This window comes from Cupressus sempervirens, chromosome 10, assembly GCF_028749045.1.
Source record: "Cupressus sempervirens isolate cs-2001-9-10 chromosome 10, ASM2874904v1, whole genome shotgun sequence".
Classification (NCBI taxonomy): Eukaryota; Viridiplantae; Streptophyta; class Pinopsida; order Cupressales; family Cupressaceae; genus Cupressus; species Cupressus sempervirens.
Genome location: NC_143127.1, coordinates 830,114,866 through 830,134,840, shown reverse-complemented (window position 1 = coordinate 830,134,840; position 19,975 = coordinate 830,114,866). Strand labels below are relative to the sequence as shown.

Below are 19,975 nucleotides of genomic sequence, written 5' to 3'. Positions count from 1 at the left end.
TAACAATACTGAAACATTATGTCAAACAAACTAATAGTTTTAACATGACTTTTCTTGAGTACTAATAGTGGAATAGGTTTGGATTAAAATGTTTCCAATCCTAAATTGATTGTGTGTTCACAGATTCTTTTTATTTAAGTTATAGCTTTGAAAGATGTTTAAGATTTAAGAAATCAATCCCGAACCTTAAAAAATGAAGTCTAATGTTTGTGATAATTCTGAAAGGTGAGTTGCAACACTGGCATATCAATGAGATTCATTTTACTTAAGTAATTGAAATCATAAATAGGTTTAAATGATGAATATACAATCAAAAAATTAGCTGACTACTCTCAATGCTGATCATTTTATAATGTTGGTCTTATGTTCAATATTGACACACTTCCTTGCAGATGTACTATTCATAAATGTGACCTTTCTAATAAATTATAGGGCTTGGAAAGAAATATCTTGTTTAAATATCAAGTTCTATCAAAAGAATACAATGTTGAGAGTCTAACAAGACTATGGGACTAGTGTCCATGACAAAGGAACAACATACTCTTTGGTGGAAGTGAGTGTTCGATTGGGACATTTGCATGCCTAAAGAAGATAACAAAGAGAAGCTCTCGACTCATTTTTTGTCAATCTCCATCGGAAGAAATAGTAGTGTTGACACAAAAAATATTTTATGTTCCTCCAATTACCTTCCTTTCAATGACTCCACCATCCAAAGAACAGACAACTTGGATGCACTCTGAGCAATGAAGTTTCTATTTCAAGGATTAGAAAAATGTTTGATGAAGCCTCTTGTAAGGTTGATAACATGTCTTTCTTTATATCAAGAGAGAGGCCCAGATAATCCGAGCCATTGCTTGCAATAAAATTAACAACCTAAGCATCAAGAAAAAATGTAATATAAATGAAATAATATAAGAAACTTATATTGGTTATTTCTTTCAAAATGGTGCTTTGGTTTGGATACTTTACAAAAATTTGGAGAAAAGAAAATTAAATGTTGGGCACAGATGATATCCTAGATTCAAAACAAAAATTAGTGAACCCCACTATTGATCTGGACTAGTCTCTATAACAATCATGCAAATGTTGAGGGATATAATATTTAAAAAGACCTCTTACAATTTCTTGATAACAAAGAGATGGGGGATGACATATAAATGATGTAGTCATAGTAATTTTTTTAAGGGACTACACCGATATAATCTTTGGAATTAACAAAAAATCATAACCTTTAGCTAAAGAAATAAACTATAATTATCATTATACCCAAAAAAAGAATGCACATCCTATTAGTATAGGTTCATTTGATAAATCCGATGTTGAATCCAGGGGATTACTAAACCCAAGAATTTATGATTCAACAAGAAATGTTTAAGAGCTTTCATCATTTCCAAAATGGTTCCTTTAGATAAATGTTCCAGCATAGGACTAGTCCAATTCATAAGCCTAATCAACAAGATATCATCCCCAATGCAAAGGACCTCACCAAATCCTTACTCCACATCCCCTTTCCATAGAGATTCTATTATTCGTGTCCAAACACTCCAAAAATTATCACTGCCCTGACCTACCTTGCTATTCAATAAATTGTCAGTGGTTGTTGGCCGTGAATTTTATTTCATAGAATTATGCACCTCTATTTTTGCATCCTTGTCTGCAACGTACATACTAGAGAAAGAAACAACTTCATCTTCTGATACTTGCAATGTACTCCTTACCAAGGGACTCTCATTAAACCTATTTATGTCATGTGCTTTGGTAAATATTTGATTTCCTTTCAAATTTTTGAATATAGACCTCTGAGTGTCATTTGAAATAAACTTAGTGGTCACCCTCTTTGATGTCCCTCAGACATCTACAAAGGAATTCACTATAAAACCACCCCACAAGCCTTTGAACTTCCTATCCCATATATTGGTCCCCATTTCAACTCTGTATGATGCATCTCTTCCAGATCTACTCATTAATGACCCCTTAGATGCGGTAAGTTGTGCAGGTGGGTATTTGCCTTCATTTTTCCTCCAAAATTTGGAGCTTAAAAGCATAGAACTATGGAATTTACAACAAGTAGCCCTTCCATCTTCAATAGTACTAATCTTACCAATTGATAGAGAAGGACTCTGAGCCATTTCATCTACAGTTCTTTCTAAACCATGTACCCTTTTTCTAGAGAATGCGACCCATCTTGTGAGCTTCCCATAAACATTTGGAAGCACAACAATTGAAAATAAAATTTCAGCTTTTCACTATCTAGAAACAAAATGCAAACAACTACAAATAATGGAAGTACTAAGCACATATAAAATTGTATGCTCATTTAATTATTGATCTATCATCTGTGTTTGTACTTCATAGGGCCCCCAGAAAGTTTTAAATTCCATCTAGGCATGCATAAAATCAACTAAAAAGCCAGATCAACAATGAATACAACTTATGCTTGGTCCTATAATCTATTATAATCTTTATAAAATTATCCAATAAAAGGATAAACATATTTGTTTAAAAATGCCTAGAGAAAAGCAGAGAGTGAAAATAATCAGAGCAACACTTGAACACTCATCATGTAGACTCTATTAAATGAACATCATCTAGTGGGCCAACTTTTTCTTAGAACACAAGAGCCTATATAAATATAATATCTTTAGATTTAGGCTTTAGCACATTACTAAGGAACATATCAAAGCTTGCTGACAAAGACATTTTGGGGCAACTATAACTTACAAGCATCATGATTACTGTCAGTAAATAGTTTTTCCCATATGATTTTTATATGTAAAATAGAGAAAAAATGTATACCAAAAAATTAATTCCTACACATGTCTAGGGAATTCTCTACTTAAATTTTCTTCAATAACAACAGGTGCAACTACCTTTATTGCAGATAAAGAAATTTGATCTTAAAACTCAATAGAATGAACTTTTTAGAATACAATCTGCAAACATTGTTGAATCAACTTATTTTATCTCATCAATAAAAAATTAACTTTTATGCTGAAGAACTACTCAATTTTAATTATCAAGATTATCCACATAATTGAAAATTAAATAATTGAGCAGGCAAATTCAATAAAACTAACTACTCACAACATCCCAAGTTCTGAATTCACAACTTCAAAATCAATAACAAACACAACTAAGAGCTTTTTCATAAATAGTATCTTTAGAGATACTGGTTTAAAAAAGTAGACAATAGTATCTACTTACAAAGCCTTTAACCAAAATCAAACTATAGAGTTTTCTTCATATTTGCAAAGTTCTGAAACGCTACTTCTAAAAATTGAAATTTAAACCACAAACAAAAATAGTTTTGTCTATCGATCTACTGGAGATTCCCCCTATGCCATACTAGTTATTACATATTTATAGGCATGGGGCTAGAAAAATGCCAAAATTACCCTGCCAAGAGTAAGATAGTACCTTGGTTAGCATAACTGTTAACCAGAAAGGAAGAAAAGTAAAATGACAAAAAAAAAAGCAACTAAGCAACTATGCATAATTGCTTCTTTCAATCAAGTAGCGCCATCTCCACTGGCCATATTTCTCACCACTTTCCATGTTTCATGGCTAGTTGAAATGGCTAAGATGATGGATTGATGTGGCAAATTGATGTAGGTGAACTGTTGCTTCTAGATTTATTTTTCTTTCTTCAACTTAGTTGTCTTCTCTTCATGTATTTCTAAGTGCTTCGGATTAATGATTCTTTGTTGGTGCCTTCTTGTCCTAGGGTTCTTGAAATTTTTCTAAACGTCCCTAATTACCTCTTCAGATTGGGCAATGGAGTCATCTTCCTTACCTGTGAACTATTTGACAAACCACTTAAGATCATTTTGAATTATCTGGTGTATGATCCTAAGTTCTTGTAGTTTTTCCTTGATCTCGGTCACACCCTGTATCAATGCTTCATTTCTCCATTCAATATAGTCTTTGATCACATACAAGGCCTTCTCATCTAAGCCTACCATAGGACATTCAACCTAGAATTTTTGCGATCCAAATTCTTGGACGTCTTCCAGCCATATCACTACCTTTGCCCAATTATTTCTTTCCTTCTCATATCCTTCATTGCACATTTCCACCTTTTTAGTAATGGCTAATATTTCTTTCCAAGCTTTACCCAAGTAACCTATATGTATCATAGTGTCATCCAAGACACCTTGCACCCATTCTCCTACTATTTTTGCAATTGCTTTAGATTTGTACAAGTTTCCAAGAGATTGCTAGTTAGTTGTAGATGACACATCGACGATTGCCAACATCTTGCTAATCAGCTTTGCTTTAGGATGAAGGATAGCATAAATATATTGCACCATGTTCTTGAAAGTTTCCTTCATTTCCTGTTTTTCCTATCCATCTTTCCATACCCTATGCGCAATCTTTTTATTAGAGGCTTCAAATAATTCCATGTCCACCTCAAGGTTCCCTTTCCCTAGATCAACTTTAGTTATCCAGTAATCCTGAGGAGCCAATGACTCGTGTGAGCTTCCATCTAGTGGTGTAGCTATCTTGGCTGACCAATGCCAAAAATTCTTATCAAAGTTGATCCTTGCTTCTGTTCTTGCCTTCTTCACTTTGGGTGTTTTTCCCAACCATTTGCTGACTAAGTCATCGATTGGCATGGAAAGAGGAACCATGCTCCTCTTCTTCTTCATAGAAGTTTCCAACCATTTGGGTGTGATCTATTCTTTGTTGGTAGTAGGGGAGAATTCGGCTAAGGGAAGACTACTTTCTTGGCCCTCAGTATTTACTGGCCGGTTCTGAGGTTCGGGTACACTATCCGCCATAGGTAGTTCTTCTACTACCTTGAGATCAACTATTATGGTACCCTTGCTTTTAGTGATTGATGCCTTCCTCGTGCTTGAACTAGTCACCCACTTTGCCGTAGGGGTACCCTCTTGAACTTGAAGTTGAACTAGCTTTGGAACTACTTCAACTTAAACTTCAACTTGACCTATAATAGGATCATGAATATTTTGATTAGTGATCTCTTTTTTTCTTTTTGGGAGCCTTTTTACTTTTAGTTTTTGAAAACTTCCCAGAAAGGTTGGAAGTGATAGCAATTTTTTAATTTATCCAATTGGCAGTTCTAGCTAGCACATCTTTAGTGTGAGAGAAAACATCATCTTCTTCCCTCCTTATCTAATCAATTTTAGGAATGGGCATGCACTCAATCTGGTTGATGTAGAATGGATCAAGCACCTCTTCAGAATCCTTCTCCTTCAGTCCACATGTATCAAGATCCACAGTGAACATAATGATTTGTTTAACACTTAGGCATGACCACAACCTTTTCGTAATTTCAAATTTATTGAAGCAATTTTCTCAATAGTCTTCCAACTATGGAGTGTGCACAAGAGAGACTACATTTTTAACATTATTTCTGACAAAACCTATATAATCAAAATCTGGCCAGGAGGAGAGGGGTTTAAAACACAAAAAAATCAATGATTCCTTTGCTAACATGGCTTGTTTTAGGCTGGGGCATCTATAATGTCCATTTTCAATAAGGAAAAATACAAAAGAAGACCTCTTAGGAATCTCAAAAGACTCCACCATAGAGATGAACTGTCTGCATATTTTAGATAAAACTACAGAGTCTAGAAAGTAACAAGATAACTTCAATGGTTCACCAGAAAAGCCACCCATCTTGATGTATGTGAACCTGAGAAATTGAATATAAAAGCAGTCGTAGATTTGTACAACTTGCATGACTTCTTCAGATAGCCTATCATTTTCATGACCTTGAAGTTCAAAGACCAGCCTTCCTAGAACGATCATTTACCTTTCTAAACTCCTTACATAACACAACCTCCTGAAGATCTCTTTAATACTAGTAAAAGGGCATTTCATCGGTCCAAGGTGCATGTGGGAGATTTTCCCATTCTTTAGATGCTGCTAGGATATAAATCAAATAGGAAGATAAGAAAAATGAACCAGAGTTGTTGATAGCTATTAAACCTTTGTGCAAATTCTTGGCAATCAGATTGGCCCAGTCAATGAACTTACTTCCTTCAACAATCTTTTGAATGAAGAAATACATCTAAGACTCCAAATAAATTGAATGTTCATTACCCTTAATCCTATTCAGTAGGAGTACTATGTCTACAATTTCCTTTATGAAATGCTTGATAGTTAAAGGTTTGTGCAACCTTGAACTCCCTTCTATAGGTTTCAAGAACCAGGACTGAGCTACCCTACTATCATAGTTTCATTTTTCTTTGGCATATAGGCGCTTTGCTTCTTCAAACATTCATGGTTCATAGGGCTCTTTGTGGGGAATTCTAAAGGTTGAATAGACACTGGTTTTGTTAATTCTAACTATTACCTCCCTTGAAACTTTCTTGATGCTCCTAGTGTCTGGGTCATAATGGTTTGCACACTCAATAAAAAGGTCTGGGCATGTGATTGTAGTGGGAAAGACAACGACTTCTAGTAACCCACTATTAGCTGGCTTTTGATGAATGGGACCTGACTAGGTGTTTCTAGTTCTCTATGACATCGAACAAGTTTTTATTAACCAAAAATGTATCACAGATTTTAGGCAAGGAATTGAGAAAAAATGGCTTTTCAAACTTGGGCATTTTAGGACAAAATAACGTCATGAATTCCTACTTGAAATATGAGTTTGGAATGATAAAAATTCAATTACTTCCAAAACAAAGCAAGCACAAATTAAATTGTAGAGGGTTATCACAAAACACTTACATTTTAACACTGCTATAGCCTGTGATTCATTCTCCCTACTCAACGGTACAAGAATTTCTTTGCAAATGGAAAAATGAATGGGAAAATAGGTAAAATAAATTCATTTAAGGGATGAATTACAAGGGCAGACGTAGGATAGATATGGCAAGTAAATGCAATAATTACTTATTTGTGCACCATGCATTGGAAAAGACCCTTTGAGTAATTTGTTATAAATGCCCATCAAATCTGCATGCGTACTGGCACTCCATGTCATCATGAAATGACAAATTTTACCTTTTGCAAGATCTTGTTGTATCTGAACATGTACCACCTTAAAGTTCTTATTTATTAACCCACCTACCTTGGGAAGTGTTTTTATTGGGGCCCAGCTTGCTTTGGCTCAAAGATTGGAAACCTACATCAAAATAATACATCAGTATACCGAATTGACATCAAAGTTGAAGTTGAAGTTTGGATGGATCAAACTTCAACTTTGACTTCAACTTCACCAAGATCGACTTGAGGACAGGAAGTGGACTTCGATACATGGAAGGTTGATGCGTGCTCGAACTTGAAGTTGAAGTCAAACAAAACTTCAAGTTCAACTTTAGGATTAAGAAAAGACTCAAGACTAAATCATTCCTAGACACACAAAAAATATATGTGATAACAATCGACTCTAGCTGGGGAATGAAAGTGGAAGGATCATCAATGAACCCAGGGACTCTGGTTTTGCAGACTGACTCAAAAAGACAAAAACATAACACAAAGAATGAAGAAACTAAACAACAAAAAACAAAAAGGTGGTATTTACAATGAGACAAACAACATATTCAAAATTGGTACAGCTTGAGGTCCTACCTATTATAGGATAGGGGAAGATCATCTCCATTAAGTTATTGTAGCTTGAAGGCATTTGAACCTAGTTCTTTAGATATCATAAATGAGCCTTTCCATAAGCTCTCAAATTTGGTGTGGGCTCCTTTAGGTTCTTTCCTCTTGTCCCACAACAATACCTAATCTCCTTTCATGAATCTTCATGGCCTTTCCTTTCGATCAAAAATTATTTTGACCCTTGATTGATGGTTTTTGATATGATCCACTAACTCTTTTCTTTCTTCTTCTATTTTCTAGAGGTACAGTATTCTTTTTTCGATGGAAAAAATTTCATCTTCAATTGCTTTTTGAAAATTCAGAGTAGCTAGCTCCAAAGGTAGGGACAATTGTGCTTCAAATCTATACACCAGTTCAAAAGGTGTCATGCTTATGGCTCTTTTGGGAGAATTTTTGTCAACACAAACTGCTTCATATAACCTCTTGTGCCAATCTTTTCCTTTTTCATCTACCAACATTTTTATAATATTCACCAGGTTTTTATTGGTGGACATTGCCTATCCATTGCCTTGAGGGAAATAATATGAAGCATGAGACAATTGGACACCATGATCGAAGAAATACAATTGAATTTCTCAAGATGAAAAATTATGTGCAGTATTAGTCACTATTTTGCTGGGAGTACCAAAATGGGTCAAAATATTTTTTGTCAAGAATTTACACACTACATGTGATGTTGTTGCTTTAATAGGGACTGTCTCAACCAATTTAGTAAAATAATCAGTAGCACTGTCTAAACATATGATGTGTGTAAGTCCTACTCTCAAACTTGGATTAATAGGCCCTACAAAATCCAATCCCCACTGTTGAAAGGGTTCTTCTATAATCACAAGTTTAAGAAGGAGAGTGGCTAATTGTGGTTTCCCGATAAATAATTTACATTTCTCACAATTCCTTACCCAATGATAAGAAACTTTAAACATACCTAGCCAATAGTATCAACTTATTAAAATTTTAAAAGCTATCATTTCTGATGAAAAATGACCATCGTAGGCTCCATCATGGAAGGTTTTCAGTAATTTTTCCTGCTGGTTAGTATCAACAAATCTTAAAAGCATACCATCTAGACCTTTTTTGTACAAGACATCATCAATGATTACAAACTTTGCTACTTTGTGTTGAAGAGTCCTTTGGTCCTTTCCTTCTAAATTATTAGGACATCTTCATATGTCAAGAAATAAGCTATGTTAGAAAACCTTTCATCTTTCAAGCCAACAAATAAACAATTGGGGTAAGGTTCTTCTTTATCTTTTTCTACAATAAGTTTACACAACCCTTGTCCTTGAACCAATTTAGTTGGTTGGATATCTAGATCAAATTCTTGCACTTTTGTTACCCATGTTGCTCCATTATTGACTGCTACATCCTGCTTTGTGAGGATACTCTTAACAGTAATGGATGGCACATAAACTACCAAATGTGAATGTAAAATATAGTACCATAAGTATTTTGCTGCTTTCACAATAGAAAAGGCTTGCTTTTCAAACAAGGAGTAATTCAGTTCATGTTTCTTCAATGGAACACTCATAAAAGAGATAGGCATCTCTTCTCCTCTACCATTTTTTTGAAGCAATATTCCAGACATGGTATGTTCTGATGCATAGCAATACATTATAAAATCTCTTTTGAAATCAAGATGAAAAAGCATTGGAGCTTTATCAATAGCCACTTTTACCTCTTCGAATGCTTTAGATGCTAGCTCATCCCATTTAAAATTCTACTTTTCACTAAGTAATTTGGCCATAAGCTTGACGATCTCTGTAAAATTAGGTACAAATTTTCTCAGGAAATTGTTCTGTCCAAAAAAAAAATTAATGCCATTGCAATTGATAGGAAGGTATAATTGTTGAATAGCTTTTTCCCTTTCTAGGTCGATTTTGATTCCTTCTTTTGAGACCATGTTCCCAACTAACTTTCCCTCTATTACAGAAAAAATTGATTTCTTAGGGTTCAATGAAATTCCATGCTCCCTACATTTTTGGAGCGCTTTCGTCAGACCTTTTAGGTGTTTCTTTGACCTTCTTGAAAAAATTGTCACATTGTGATGCATCTATCCAATAAGTTACCAAAAGTTGAATTCATAGCTCGCTAAAAGGTGGCACCAAAATTTATTAAGCCAAAAGGCAATCTTTTGTAGGCAAAGGTGCCCTATGGTGTTGTAAATGTTTTTTTGTGTTCATCCTCTTAAGAAAATTCTATCTGATTATAACCTAAGAAACCATCTAGGAATGAAATCATTTTTGAACCAACAACTATTTGAAGAATTTGATCCATTATTGGCAAAGAAAAATTATCCTTCAAACTTGCTTGATTAAAGTTTCTAAAATCAACACAAATCCTTATCTCCCCATTCTTCTTTCTGACTGGTATTGTGTTTTCCACCCATGTAGAATGATGAATTGGAAAGATAATGTGAGCTTTAAGAATCTTATCTATTTCCTTAAATATTACATCAAAAACTTTTGGATTATATGTTCTCAATTTTTGCCTAAAAGGAGAGGTACCTAGTTTCAAAGTAATATGGTGTTTGAATTGACCATTTCTAAAAGTCTTTAAGTCATCATAAGACTAGGTAAAGACATTTATATATTCTCTAAGGAGCTTGATGAATCTAGCCTTCTCACCTTCTTCACAATAGGTTCCCAAATTGATAATTTTGGGATCATGTTTATCTCCCAAATTCACCTTTTCATAATCAGCATTTGGATTTTCTTTAGGTGTTAAATCTTGAGCTAAGAAAGTATCTCACCTATCAAAGAGTTTTTCAAGCTCAACCAGGCCTTTGTGTATTAAATTCCCTTTTAATTGTAACACACCACTCTCATCAATGAGATTAGGACAAAATTCTCTACATTCAACATCCAAGCCTTCAAAATAGTTAGTATAAAATTTTCAATACTTTGCAAGAAAGCATTAATGTGAGCATCATGTTTAAATACTTTCCATTAGTTGTTATTATCAAGGACACTGGATCTATGAGTGATCTCCATTGAATAGTTTCTATTTATAAAATCAGAATGGGCAATTAACAAAGAAGCTGATACTACCAAGGAGTCAGCTTTATCATTCTATTCTTAGGGAATTACTTCAATTGCAAAAGCATCAAAACCTTCAATTTCATCCCATACATGATTTCTGTAGTGTTTTAACCTTTGATTCTTCATTGAGAACATGTCTTTAACTTGCTTCACTATTAATTCAGCATCTCCTCTTGCCTTTAGCAATTTGATATTTCTCCTCTTGGCTTCTTCTATACCTAGAAGTAAAGCTTCATATTCTACTATATTATTAGTATTTTCAAAGGAAAGTTTATAAGAAGAAAGGAATTTGTCACCATCAGTTGATATCAATACTACACTAGCCCCAGATCCATTTGAAAAATAGCTCCTATCAAACTCAAGAGTCCACAGTGAATCTTCTTTTGCTGATTTCTCACTTGTTTTCTCATTTTTAGACAAGATCAAATAGTTAGCAAAATCAATCTCTTGATAAAGGATTTTAGATTTGGGGTCATCAGATGGAAAGACTATATATTTGGATTTGGCTTCAGGTAACATGGTTACTTTCTCCTTCCCCATAGGTATAATAGCTTGGGACCAATCCATTTTAACTTCCCCTCCCAAGTCTCAACAGAAAGCCTAGCTAAGAAGCATACCATAACTTGTAAGCATGTCTGCTACTAGGATGGTGAGCTTAATTCTTTTCTAAGGGTAAGTAGCTAAATAAACTTGGGCATCTTTAATTTGACCTATTAAAGGTACTTGTTTTGAATCCCTAGAATACCATTTGCCAAATTTTTTAGTTAAAGGAAGATCTAAAGCTTTTGCTACTATTGCTAGCATTATATTATCAGAAGTGCCTAAATCTATGATGCAGTTGCTAAGCTTAAAGCCATGGAGAAAGAGGGAGGCATAGAATGGATTAGGTTTGTGATTATAGCAAGGTTCAGGACTAATTTTTTCTAGTTGTATTGCCTCTTCTTGTTTATGGGACTTTTGTGTTTCAAATTTCTTACCCTTGGAAGATTCCTTCTTCTATTGAGCAACTATTTCATTATCTCCTAAAACCTTGACTTCATTGATCTGGTTAGCTGCTATGTTAGGAGATGATTGATTAACATATTCAATCAATTTATTTAGTTCTCCAGGATTCATTCTCAAATATTTTGCAGGAGAGATTTGTATCCTTGATGCTTTACAAAACTCAACAATGTCAAATGTAGAATTAGAATCAACCCTTTTCAAGATTTGAGGAGTAGTTGTTAAAACAGGTGATGACTTACCCTTAGTTTCTCCCTTTGCCTTTTGCTCCTTGGTCTAAGTAGGAGTCATACTATTTTTAGCATGAACATCAACTATTGTGGTTCTTTGCCCTCAGGTCAAGACCAAACACAAAGCCTCTTCCAAGGTTAATAAAATGTCATTACCCTTGTCAAAATCCAATTCATACTTGAGGTAATAGCTTATGGAGTCACCAGGTTCTCAGAAGGTTCTTCCTCTATTATTACATTAGTGGAAGCCACTTTTTTTGCTTCAAGTTGCCGATATCTAATATTTTTTGGGCAAGAACTTCCCTCATGATCATTTTTAAGATGAAAAACAAACAGGTTATTTTTTCTAGGTGGAGCTTCAATTTGTAATTTTTATTGACTTGAGGGTAATGTAAGCTGTTATCCCTAAAAACTACTTTTCCCTAGATATTTTCTTGGAATATCTTGGTAATATGTATTCATTTTAGGGAGTTGCTTCTTAATAGTCATCAAATCATTAATGAGCTTTTGAACTCTGAGGAAGATGGTTGAGGTTTGGAACTCTGTATCTCTTTTTTCCATTTCCCTGCAGCTAAAAGGTCATCTTCTAGTTCAATTGCCAGTCTTTGGGCAGCTTCAACATTTGCTACTCTATTTTTCCTTAAGTGAAAGCTAATGTCTGGAGGCATTGCATTAACAAAGAATCCTTTACGATTTTCATCATTGGGTCTCTTGGTAGTAGGAATTTTTTGAATTATCTTATTGAATTTTGCTACAAAATCTCTCATCGGTTCATGTACTTCCATTTTTAACTGGGTTAATTGAAGTAGCAAGGTATGTTCACCATTAGTAGATTTAAACCTATCTTCAAAAGTAGTACGCATATGATTCCAGTTAGTAATGGACCCTTGTGGGAGATGATAAAACTAGTTAGCAACATCGTCAATTAAGGTTTGTACAAATATCCTCATAGCCACATCTTCATGTGCAACAACAAGGACTGTACATGTAGTATTAAAAGCATTGAGATGTTCATCAGTTGATTTATTTCCATCACCATAAAATTTGGGTAACACTTCTCTAGCACCTTTAGGAAGTGTATGTAAGTTACCTCCAAGAACCAAGGGACCTACTTGTGCACCCCACGGGTTAGCATCCATTTTGGGTGGAATGAAATTCAAAGGTTGGATGTTTAAATGAGAAGGTATTAATTTCCTTTGTAAGATTAGGGCTTGAAGACTTGCAGGTACGAGGGTTGATTTCTTAGTAGAAGTTGGCTTACTTTTACTCTTGACAGACTTCTTTCACTTCTTGGAGAGATCAGTGGAAAAATTAAGGCTCCTCACAAATTCATAAGACTCATCAATAAACCCCTTCCTTTATTCACTTCAAGTATACTTTTTACTAGCCAGTTTACCACAATATAGACTAACATTCAATAGTTTGAATGGCCTTGGGATTAGTCTATCAACTATCGCTTCTTCGTTAGCAATTGGTACACCTGTAATGAGTTCTACCCTTTCTTGTTCTCTTTCAAGCACTTGATTAACCTTTGCAAACTATTCTAGGCTTGTGTACTTAGATCTAAAATAATGTCCTCTTAAGTATTATCAAACCTTAAGCCTGGTTGAAGTATTGGGAAAATTTTGTGATGAGGAAAAACCATTTTAATCTTCCCTAGTGGAGTCGCCAAAAACTGTTAGTAAACAATTTTTCCCATATAATTTTTATATGTAAAATAGAGAAAAAATGTATACCAACAAATGAGTTCCTACACAAGTCTAATGAATTCTCTGCTTAAAGTTTCTTCAATAACAACAGGCACAGCTGCCTTTATTACAAGTAAAGAATTTTTGATCTTATAACTCAATAGAATGACCTTTTTAGAATATCATCTACTAACATTGTTGAATCAACTTATTTTGTCTCATCAATATAAAAAAAAAAAATTATGCTGAAGAACCACTTGATTTTAATTATCAAGATTATCCACATAACTGAAAATTAAACAATCAAGTAGGCAGATTTAATAAAACTAACTACTCATAGCATCACAAATTCTGAATTGACAACTTCAGAATCAATAACAAACACAACTAAGAGCTTTCGCATAAATAGTATATTTAAAAATACTAATTTAAACAAGAAGATAATAGTATCTACTTACAAAGTCTTTAACCAAAATCAAACTGCAAAGTTTTCTTCGTATTTGCAAAGTTTTGAAATGCTACTTCTAAAACTTGAAATTTAAACCACAAACAAAAATAGTTATGTCTATCAATCTACTAGAGATTCCCCCTATTCCATACTAGTTATTACATATTTATAGGCATGGGGCTGGATAGATGCCAAAATTACCCTGCCAAGAGTAAGATAGTCCCTTGGTTAACATAACTGTTAACCAGAAAGAAAGAAAAGAAAAATGACAAAAAAAGAACAACTAAGAAACTATGCATAACTACTTCTTTCAATTAGGTAGCACCATCTCCATTGGCCATGTTTCTTGCCACTTTCCACATTTCATAAGCAGTCAAAAAGGCTAACATGATGGACTGATTTGGCAGAACGATGTAGGCAAACTACTACTTCCAGATTTCTTTTTCTTTCTTTAGCTCAACTATCTTCTCTTCATGCATTTCTAAATGCTTCAAATTAATGATTAGGATGGCTTTCATATGTGCTACATTAGAAAAATCTTTCTTAGTTGGTGCCTTCTTGTCCTAGAGTTCTTGGAACTTTTTCTGAACATCCCTGATTACCTCTTCAAATTGGGCAACAAAGTCATCTTCCTTACCTGTGAATTACTTGACAAACCACTTAAGATCATTTTAAATTATCTGGTGTATGATCCTAAGTTCTTACAGTTTTTCCTTGATCTTAGTCACAACCTATATCAATGCTTTGTTTCTCCATTCAATATAGTCTTTGATCACATACAGGGCCTTCTCATCTAAGCCTGTCATAGGACATTCAACCTGGAATTTCTACAATCCAAATTCTTGGACATCTTCTATCCATATCACTGCCTTTTCCCAACTATTTCTTTCCTTCTCATATCCTTCATTGCTCATTTCCACAGTTTTAGTAATGACTAATATTTCTTTCAAAGCCTTATCCAGGTGACCTAAATGTTTCACGGTGTCATCTAGGACACCTTGCACCCATTCTCCTAATGTTTTTACAACTGCTTTACATTTTTACAAGTTCTCAAGAGATTGTTGGTTAGTTTCAAAGGACACATCGATGATCACTGACATTCTCTCTAATAAGCTTTGCTTTAGGATGAAGGATAGCATTAATATATTGTGCCATGTTCTTGATAGTTTCCTTCATTTCCTATTTTTCTTGTCCATCTTTCCATACCCTATGTACAATCTTTTTATTAGAGGCTTCGAAGAATTCCATGTCCACCTCATGGTTCCCTTTCAATAGATCAACTTTAGTTATCTGGTAATCCTAAGAAGCCAATGACTCACGTGAGCTTGCATCTGGTGGTGTACCTATCTTAGCTAACCAACACCTAGAATTCTTATCAAAGTTGATCCTTGGTTTAGTTCTTGCCTTCTTCACTTTGGGTGTTTTTCCTAGACATTTGTTGACTAAGTCATTGATTGGCATACAAAGAGGGACCATGCTCCTCTTCTTCTCCACAGAAGTTTCCAACCATTTGGGTGTGATCTATTTTATGTTGGTAGTAGGGGAGAATTTGGCTAAGGCAAGAGTACTTTCTAGACGCTTAGTATTTATTGGCAAGTTTTGAGGTTCAGGTACACTATTCACCATAGGTAGTTCTTCTACTACCTTGAGATCAATTGTTATGGTACCCTTGCTTTTGGTGGCTAATGCCTTCCTCATGCTTCAAGGGGTCACCCGCTTTGCCTTAGGCGTACCCTATTGAACTTGAAGGTGAAGTGGCTCTAGAACTACTTCAACTTCAACTTCAACCTGACCTGCAACAGGATCATGAATATCTTGATTAGTGATCTCTATTTTATTTTTGGGAACCTTTTTACTTTTAATTTTTGAAAACTTCCCAGAAAGGTCAAAAGTGACAACAGTTTTTGACTTTATCCGATTGGCGGTTCTAGCTAGCACATCATTAGTGCAAGGGAAAAAATCATCTTCTTCCCTCCTTCTCCAATCAATTTTGGGAATGGGCATGCACTCAATTTGGTTGATGTAGAATGGATCAAGCACCTCTTTAGAATCCTCCTCCTTCAGCCCACATGTATCAAGATCCATGTTGAACATAATGATTTGTTTAATAGTCAGGCGTGACCACAGCCTTTTCCTTACTTCAAATTCATTAAACCAATTTTCCCAATAATCTTCCAACTATGGAGTGTGCACAAGAGAGACTACATTTTTAAAATTATTTCTGATAAAACTTGAATAATCAAAATATTTCTAGGGAGGAGAAGGGTTTAAAATACAAATGAGCCAATGATTCCTTTGCTAACATGGCTTGTTTTAGGCTGGCGCATCTATAATATCCAATTTCATTAGGAAAAAAATACAGAAGAAGATCTCTTAGGAATCTCAAAAGACTCTACCACAAAGATGAACTATCTACATATTTAAGATAAAACTATAGAGTCTAGACAATAATGAGGTAACTTCAATGGTTCACCAGAAAAGCCACCCATCCTAATGTATGTGAACCTAGGAAATTTAATATAAAAGTACCCATAGATTTGTACAACTTGCATGGCTTCTTTAGATAGCCTATCATTTACCCTTCTAAACTCCTTACATAACACAACCTCCTAAAGATCACTGTAATACTGGTAAATGGGCATTTTATCGGTCCAAGGTGCATGTGGGAGATTTTTCTTTAGATGCTGTTAGGATATAAATCAGATAGGAAGATAAGAAAAATGAACCAGAGTTGTTGACAGCTATTAAACCTTTGTGCAAATTCTTAGTAATCAGGTTAGCTAAGTCAATGAACTTACTTCCTTCAACAATCTTTTGAATTAAGAAATACATCCAAGACTCCCAATGAAATGTATGTTCATTACCCTTATTCGTATTTAGTAGGAGTACAAGGTCTACAATTTCCTTTATGAAATGCTTGATAGTTAAAGGTTTGGGCAACCTTGAACCCCCTTCTGTAGGTTTTAGGAGCCAGTATTGAGCTAGGCTACTATCATAGCTATTTTTCCCTTCAGGATATAGGTACTCTACTTCTTCAAATGTCCATGGCTCATAGGGGTCTTTGTGGGGAATTTTAAAGGTTGAATAGACACTAGTTCTATTAATTCTAACTATTACCTCCCCTGAAACTTTCTTGATGCTTGTAGTGTTTGGGTCATAATGATTTGCACACTCAATAACAATATCTAGGTGTGTGATTGCAATGGGAAAGGTGACAGCTTCTAGTAACCCACTATTAGCTAGCTTTTGATGAATGGGACTTGACTGGGTGTTTCTAGTTCTCTCGATGACTTTGGGAAATTTTTTATTAACCAAAATGTATCACGAATTTCAGGCAAGTAACTAAGCAAAAATGGCTTTTCAAACTTGTGCATTTTAGGATTAAATAACATCATGACTTGCTAATTGAAAACTGGGTTTGGAAAGATACAAATTGAATTACTTCCAAAACAAAGCAAGCACAAATTAAATTTCCAAGGGTTATGACAAAACACTTACAGTTTAACAGAGCTACAGCTTGCGATTTGTTCTCCCTACTCAGCGGTGTTGGAATTTCTTTGCAAATGGAAAAATGAGTGGGAAAAGAGGTAAAATGAATGCATTTAAGGGATGAATTACAAGGTAAATTATAGGACAAATATGGAAAGTAAATGCAATAATTACTTATGCATGCACCATGCATTGGAAATACTCTCTAAGTAATTTTTTTATAAATGCCCATCAAATCAACACACGTACTAGCACTCCATGTCATCATGAAATGAAAAATTTTCCCTTTCGCAAGATATTTCCATTTCTGAACATGTACTGCCTTAAAGTTCTAATTTATTAATCCACCTACCTTGGGAAGTGTTTCTATTAGGGCCCACCTTGGTTTGGTTCAGAGATTGGAAACCTGCATGAAAACAATATGTTAGTATACCGAATTGGCATCGAATTTGAAGTTAAAGTTTGGATGGATCGAACCTCAACTTCAACTTCGACTTCACGAAGACTGACATGAGGACAAGAAGTGTACTTTGACACATGGAAGGCTGATGTAAGCTCAAACTTGAAGTTGAAATCATACAAAACTTCAAGTTCAACTTCAAGATTAAGAAAAGACTCAAGACTGAACCATTCCCAGACACAAGAAAAATATATGTGGTAACAATTACCATTCACAAGCATAGATAAAGTACTCCCATGGGAACATGTGTATCAATTCTTTCTTAAGACATCTCTTTATCATGATTTCTCAATGCAAAAACCACAAAAATATTAAGCTTGAAGAAACATGGATGGTGAGATTAAACAATGGCCTCTTCATCATGATTTCTCACCTAGATGTAGTGAGTGTAGTGTTCATTTCATTTTCATGAGAGATGGGTTCTTGTGAACCAGAACTCATGAAACATGGGTTGATGAATTTGACTCAAAACTTACATGGTTAAATCTTGGAAGCAAAAATTAAGTTTACCAACTAGAGTTATCAAGAAGTCTAAATAACTGACACAATCAAAAGAGTTGTTAGCACTTTAAAATTTTTATAGTTTCCAAATACATTTTTTCAAGAAGTACCAACTAATTTTAAAGTCAATAATAACTTAAGGACAAACTAGGGTAGCCTTCTTTTGCAAATTATCTTTTACTCTTCAGGAGTTAACATAAAATATCTCTTATTCCCTATATGTTGCAAATATTCTTAATTCACTTTGACTTTCCATGCACTTGCACTAATATCTTAGCGATCCTTTGAATTTTGTAACATCTGTCAAAGAATTTTGAGCCTTACCCATGGAGTTGTACTGTAAGCTTTCCAAATCCTTAGGAAACAAAAGGAACATTTTTACTATGTTGGACTTGGGAAAGATTCTATGACAATAGAAATTACAATCACCTTACTAATTTTGAAATTTATCATAAGAGCTTTTAGCCTTTTACTAAGATAGGTGAGAAGATAATAGGATTTTTGTCATTAAAAAACAACTAAACAAGTAGTTAAACTAGCAATAGTGACCAGAAACACTTATGACAAATTAGAAGGTCTGAGGTTGGACTCAATAAAAAGTGGTTGGAATTTGAAATGAGAAACTTGAATATAAATAATAGAACCTTGCTTTTATCTTTCTATTGAATATATGATTTGTAATAGAGATGAATGGATCATTATTAGAAAACATAAAAAGAAATAGATTGCACACAATTAGACTGAATGGTATTTATTTCTCATAGATGTCAACTGAAGGGCATCTTAGGAGCAATACTTGATAGCTATTCTTGAAAGAATTATAACTAACAAGTTTGTTATGATATTGACTATAAACTCATATGTCTTTAGCTCTTCCAATTCAAAACAATGGGATATTTTGTAGACCTAAAAATATCAAGATTTTGGCAAGTTACCTTCATAAGTTCAATCAAGTTGGATTGCTGATTTTCAATCTGAACAAGTTGTTTTGTAATCATATCCAATTCATTTGAATTGTGGCCATTGCACTGGATCTTAAAACTATTTCTGTGTACATCACTTGTGTTCTACTTCTCATTAGGAATTGTCTCAATAGTGGGTTTCAAATCTAAATGTTGGCCAGTCACAACACATTTGGTGTCACAATCTAAGCGTCTGGGGCTTCCAATTTTCCCACTATCTCTATATCTTTGTATCTTGATCCATGATCTAGATATAAACCTCTCCTATCTTTCAATTCAGAAAATGAACTTTTACCGTAACATCTTCCTGCTCAATATCTTCTACTGTCATAGCTCTTCAATCCCATTTCAATTTTGTCAACTATATAACCAAATCTTTCTTAGTAATCCATAGAGTAGATACATCACCTCATTCATTGAAGCTTGTGACTACTTCTAAAACCTTCTTAGTAATCTTGCCTCGTTTGTCTCTAAGCCAAAAAAATTGATCACAAATTTTGCTCCATATGATTCATATCTGTTCAGGTTCAATGAAAATTTGATAATGTTAACATACTATACTAGTTTTATCTCTCCTAC

At 34.3% G+C, this 19,975-nt stretch overlaps 1 pseudogene; it reads right to left on the bottom strand.

The window, feature by feature from the left end:
* Nucleotides 1-682: 682 nt before the first annotated feature.
* The window catches only part of LOC149536532 (microtubule-associated protein TORTIFOLIA1-like), a 77,815-nt pseudogene continuing 58,522 nt past the window's right edge, over nt 683-19,975 (bottom strand).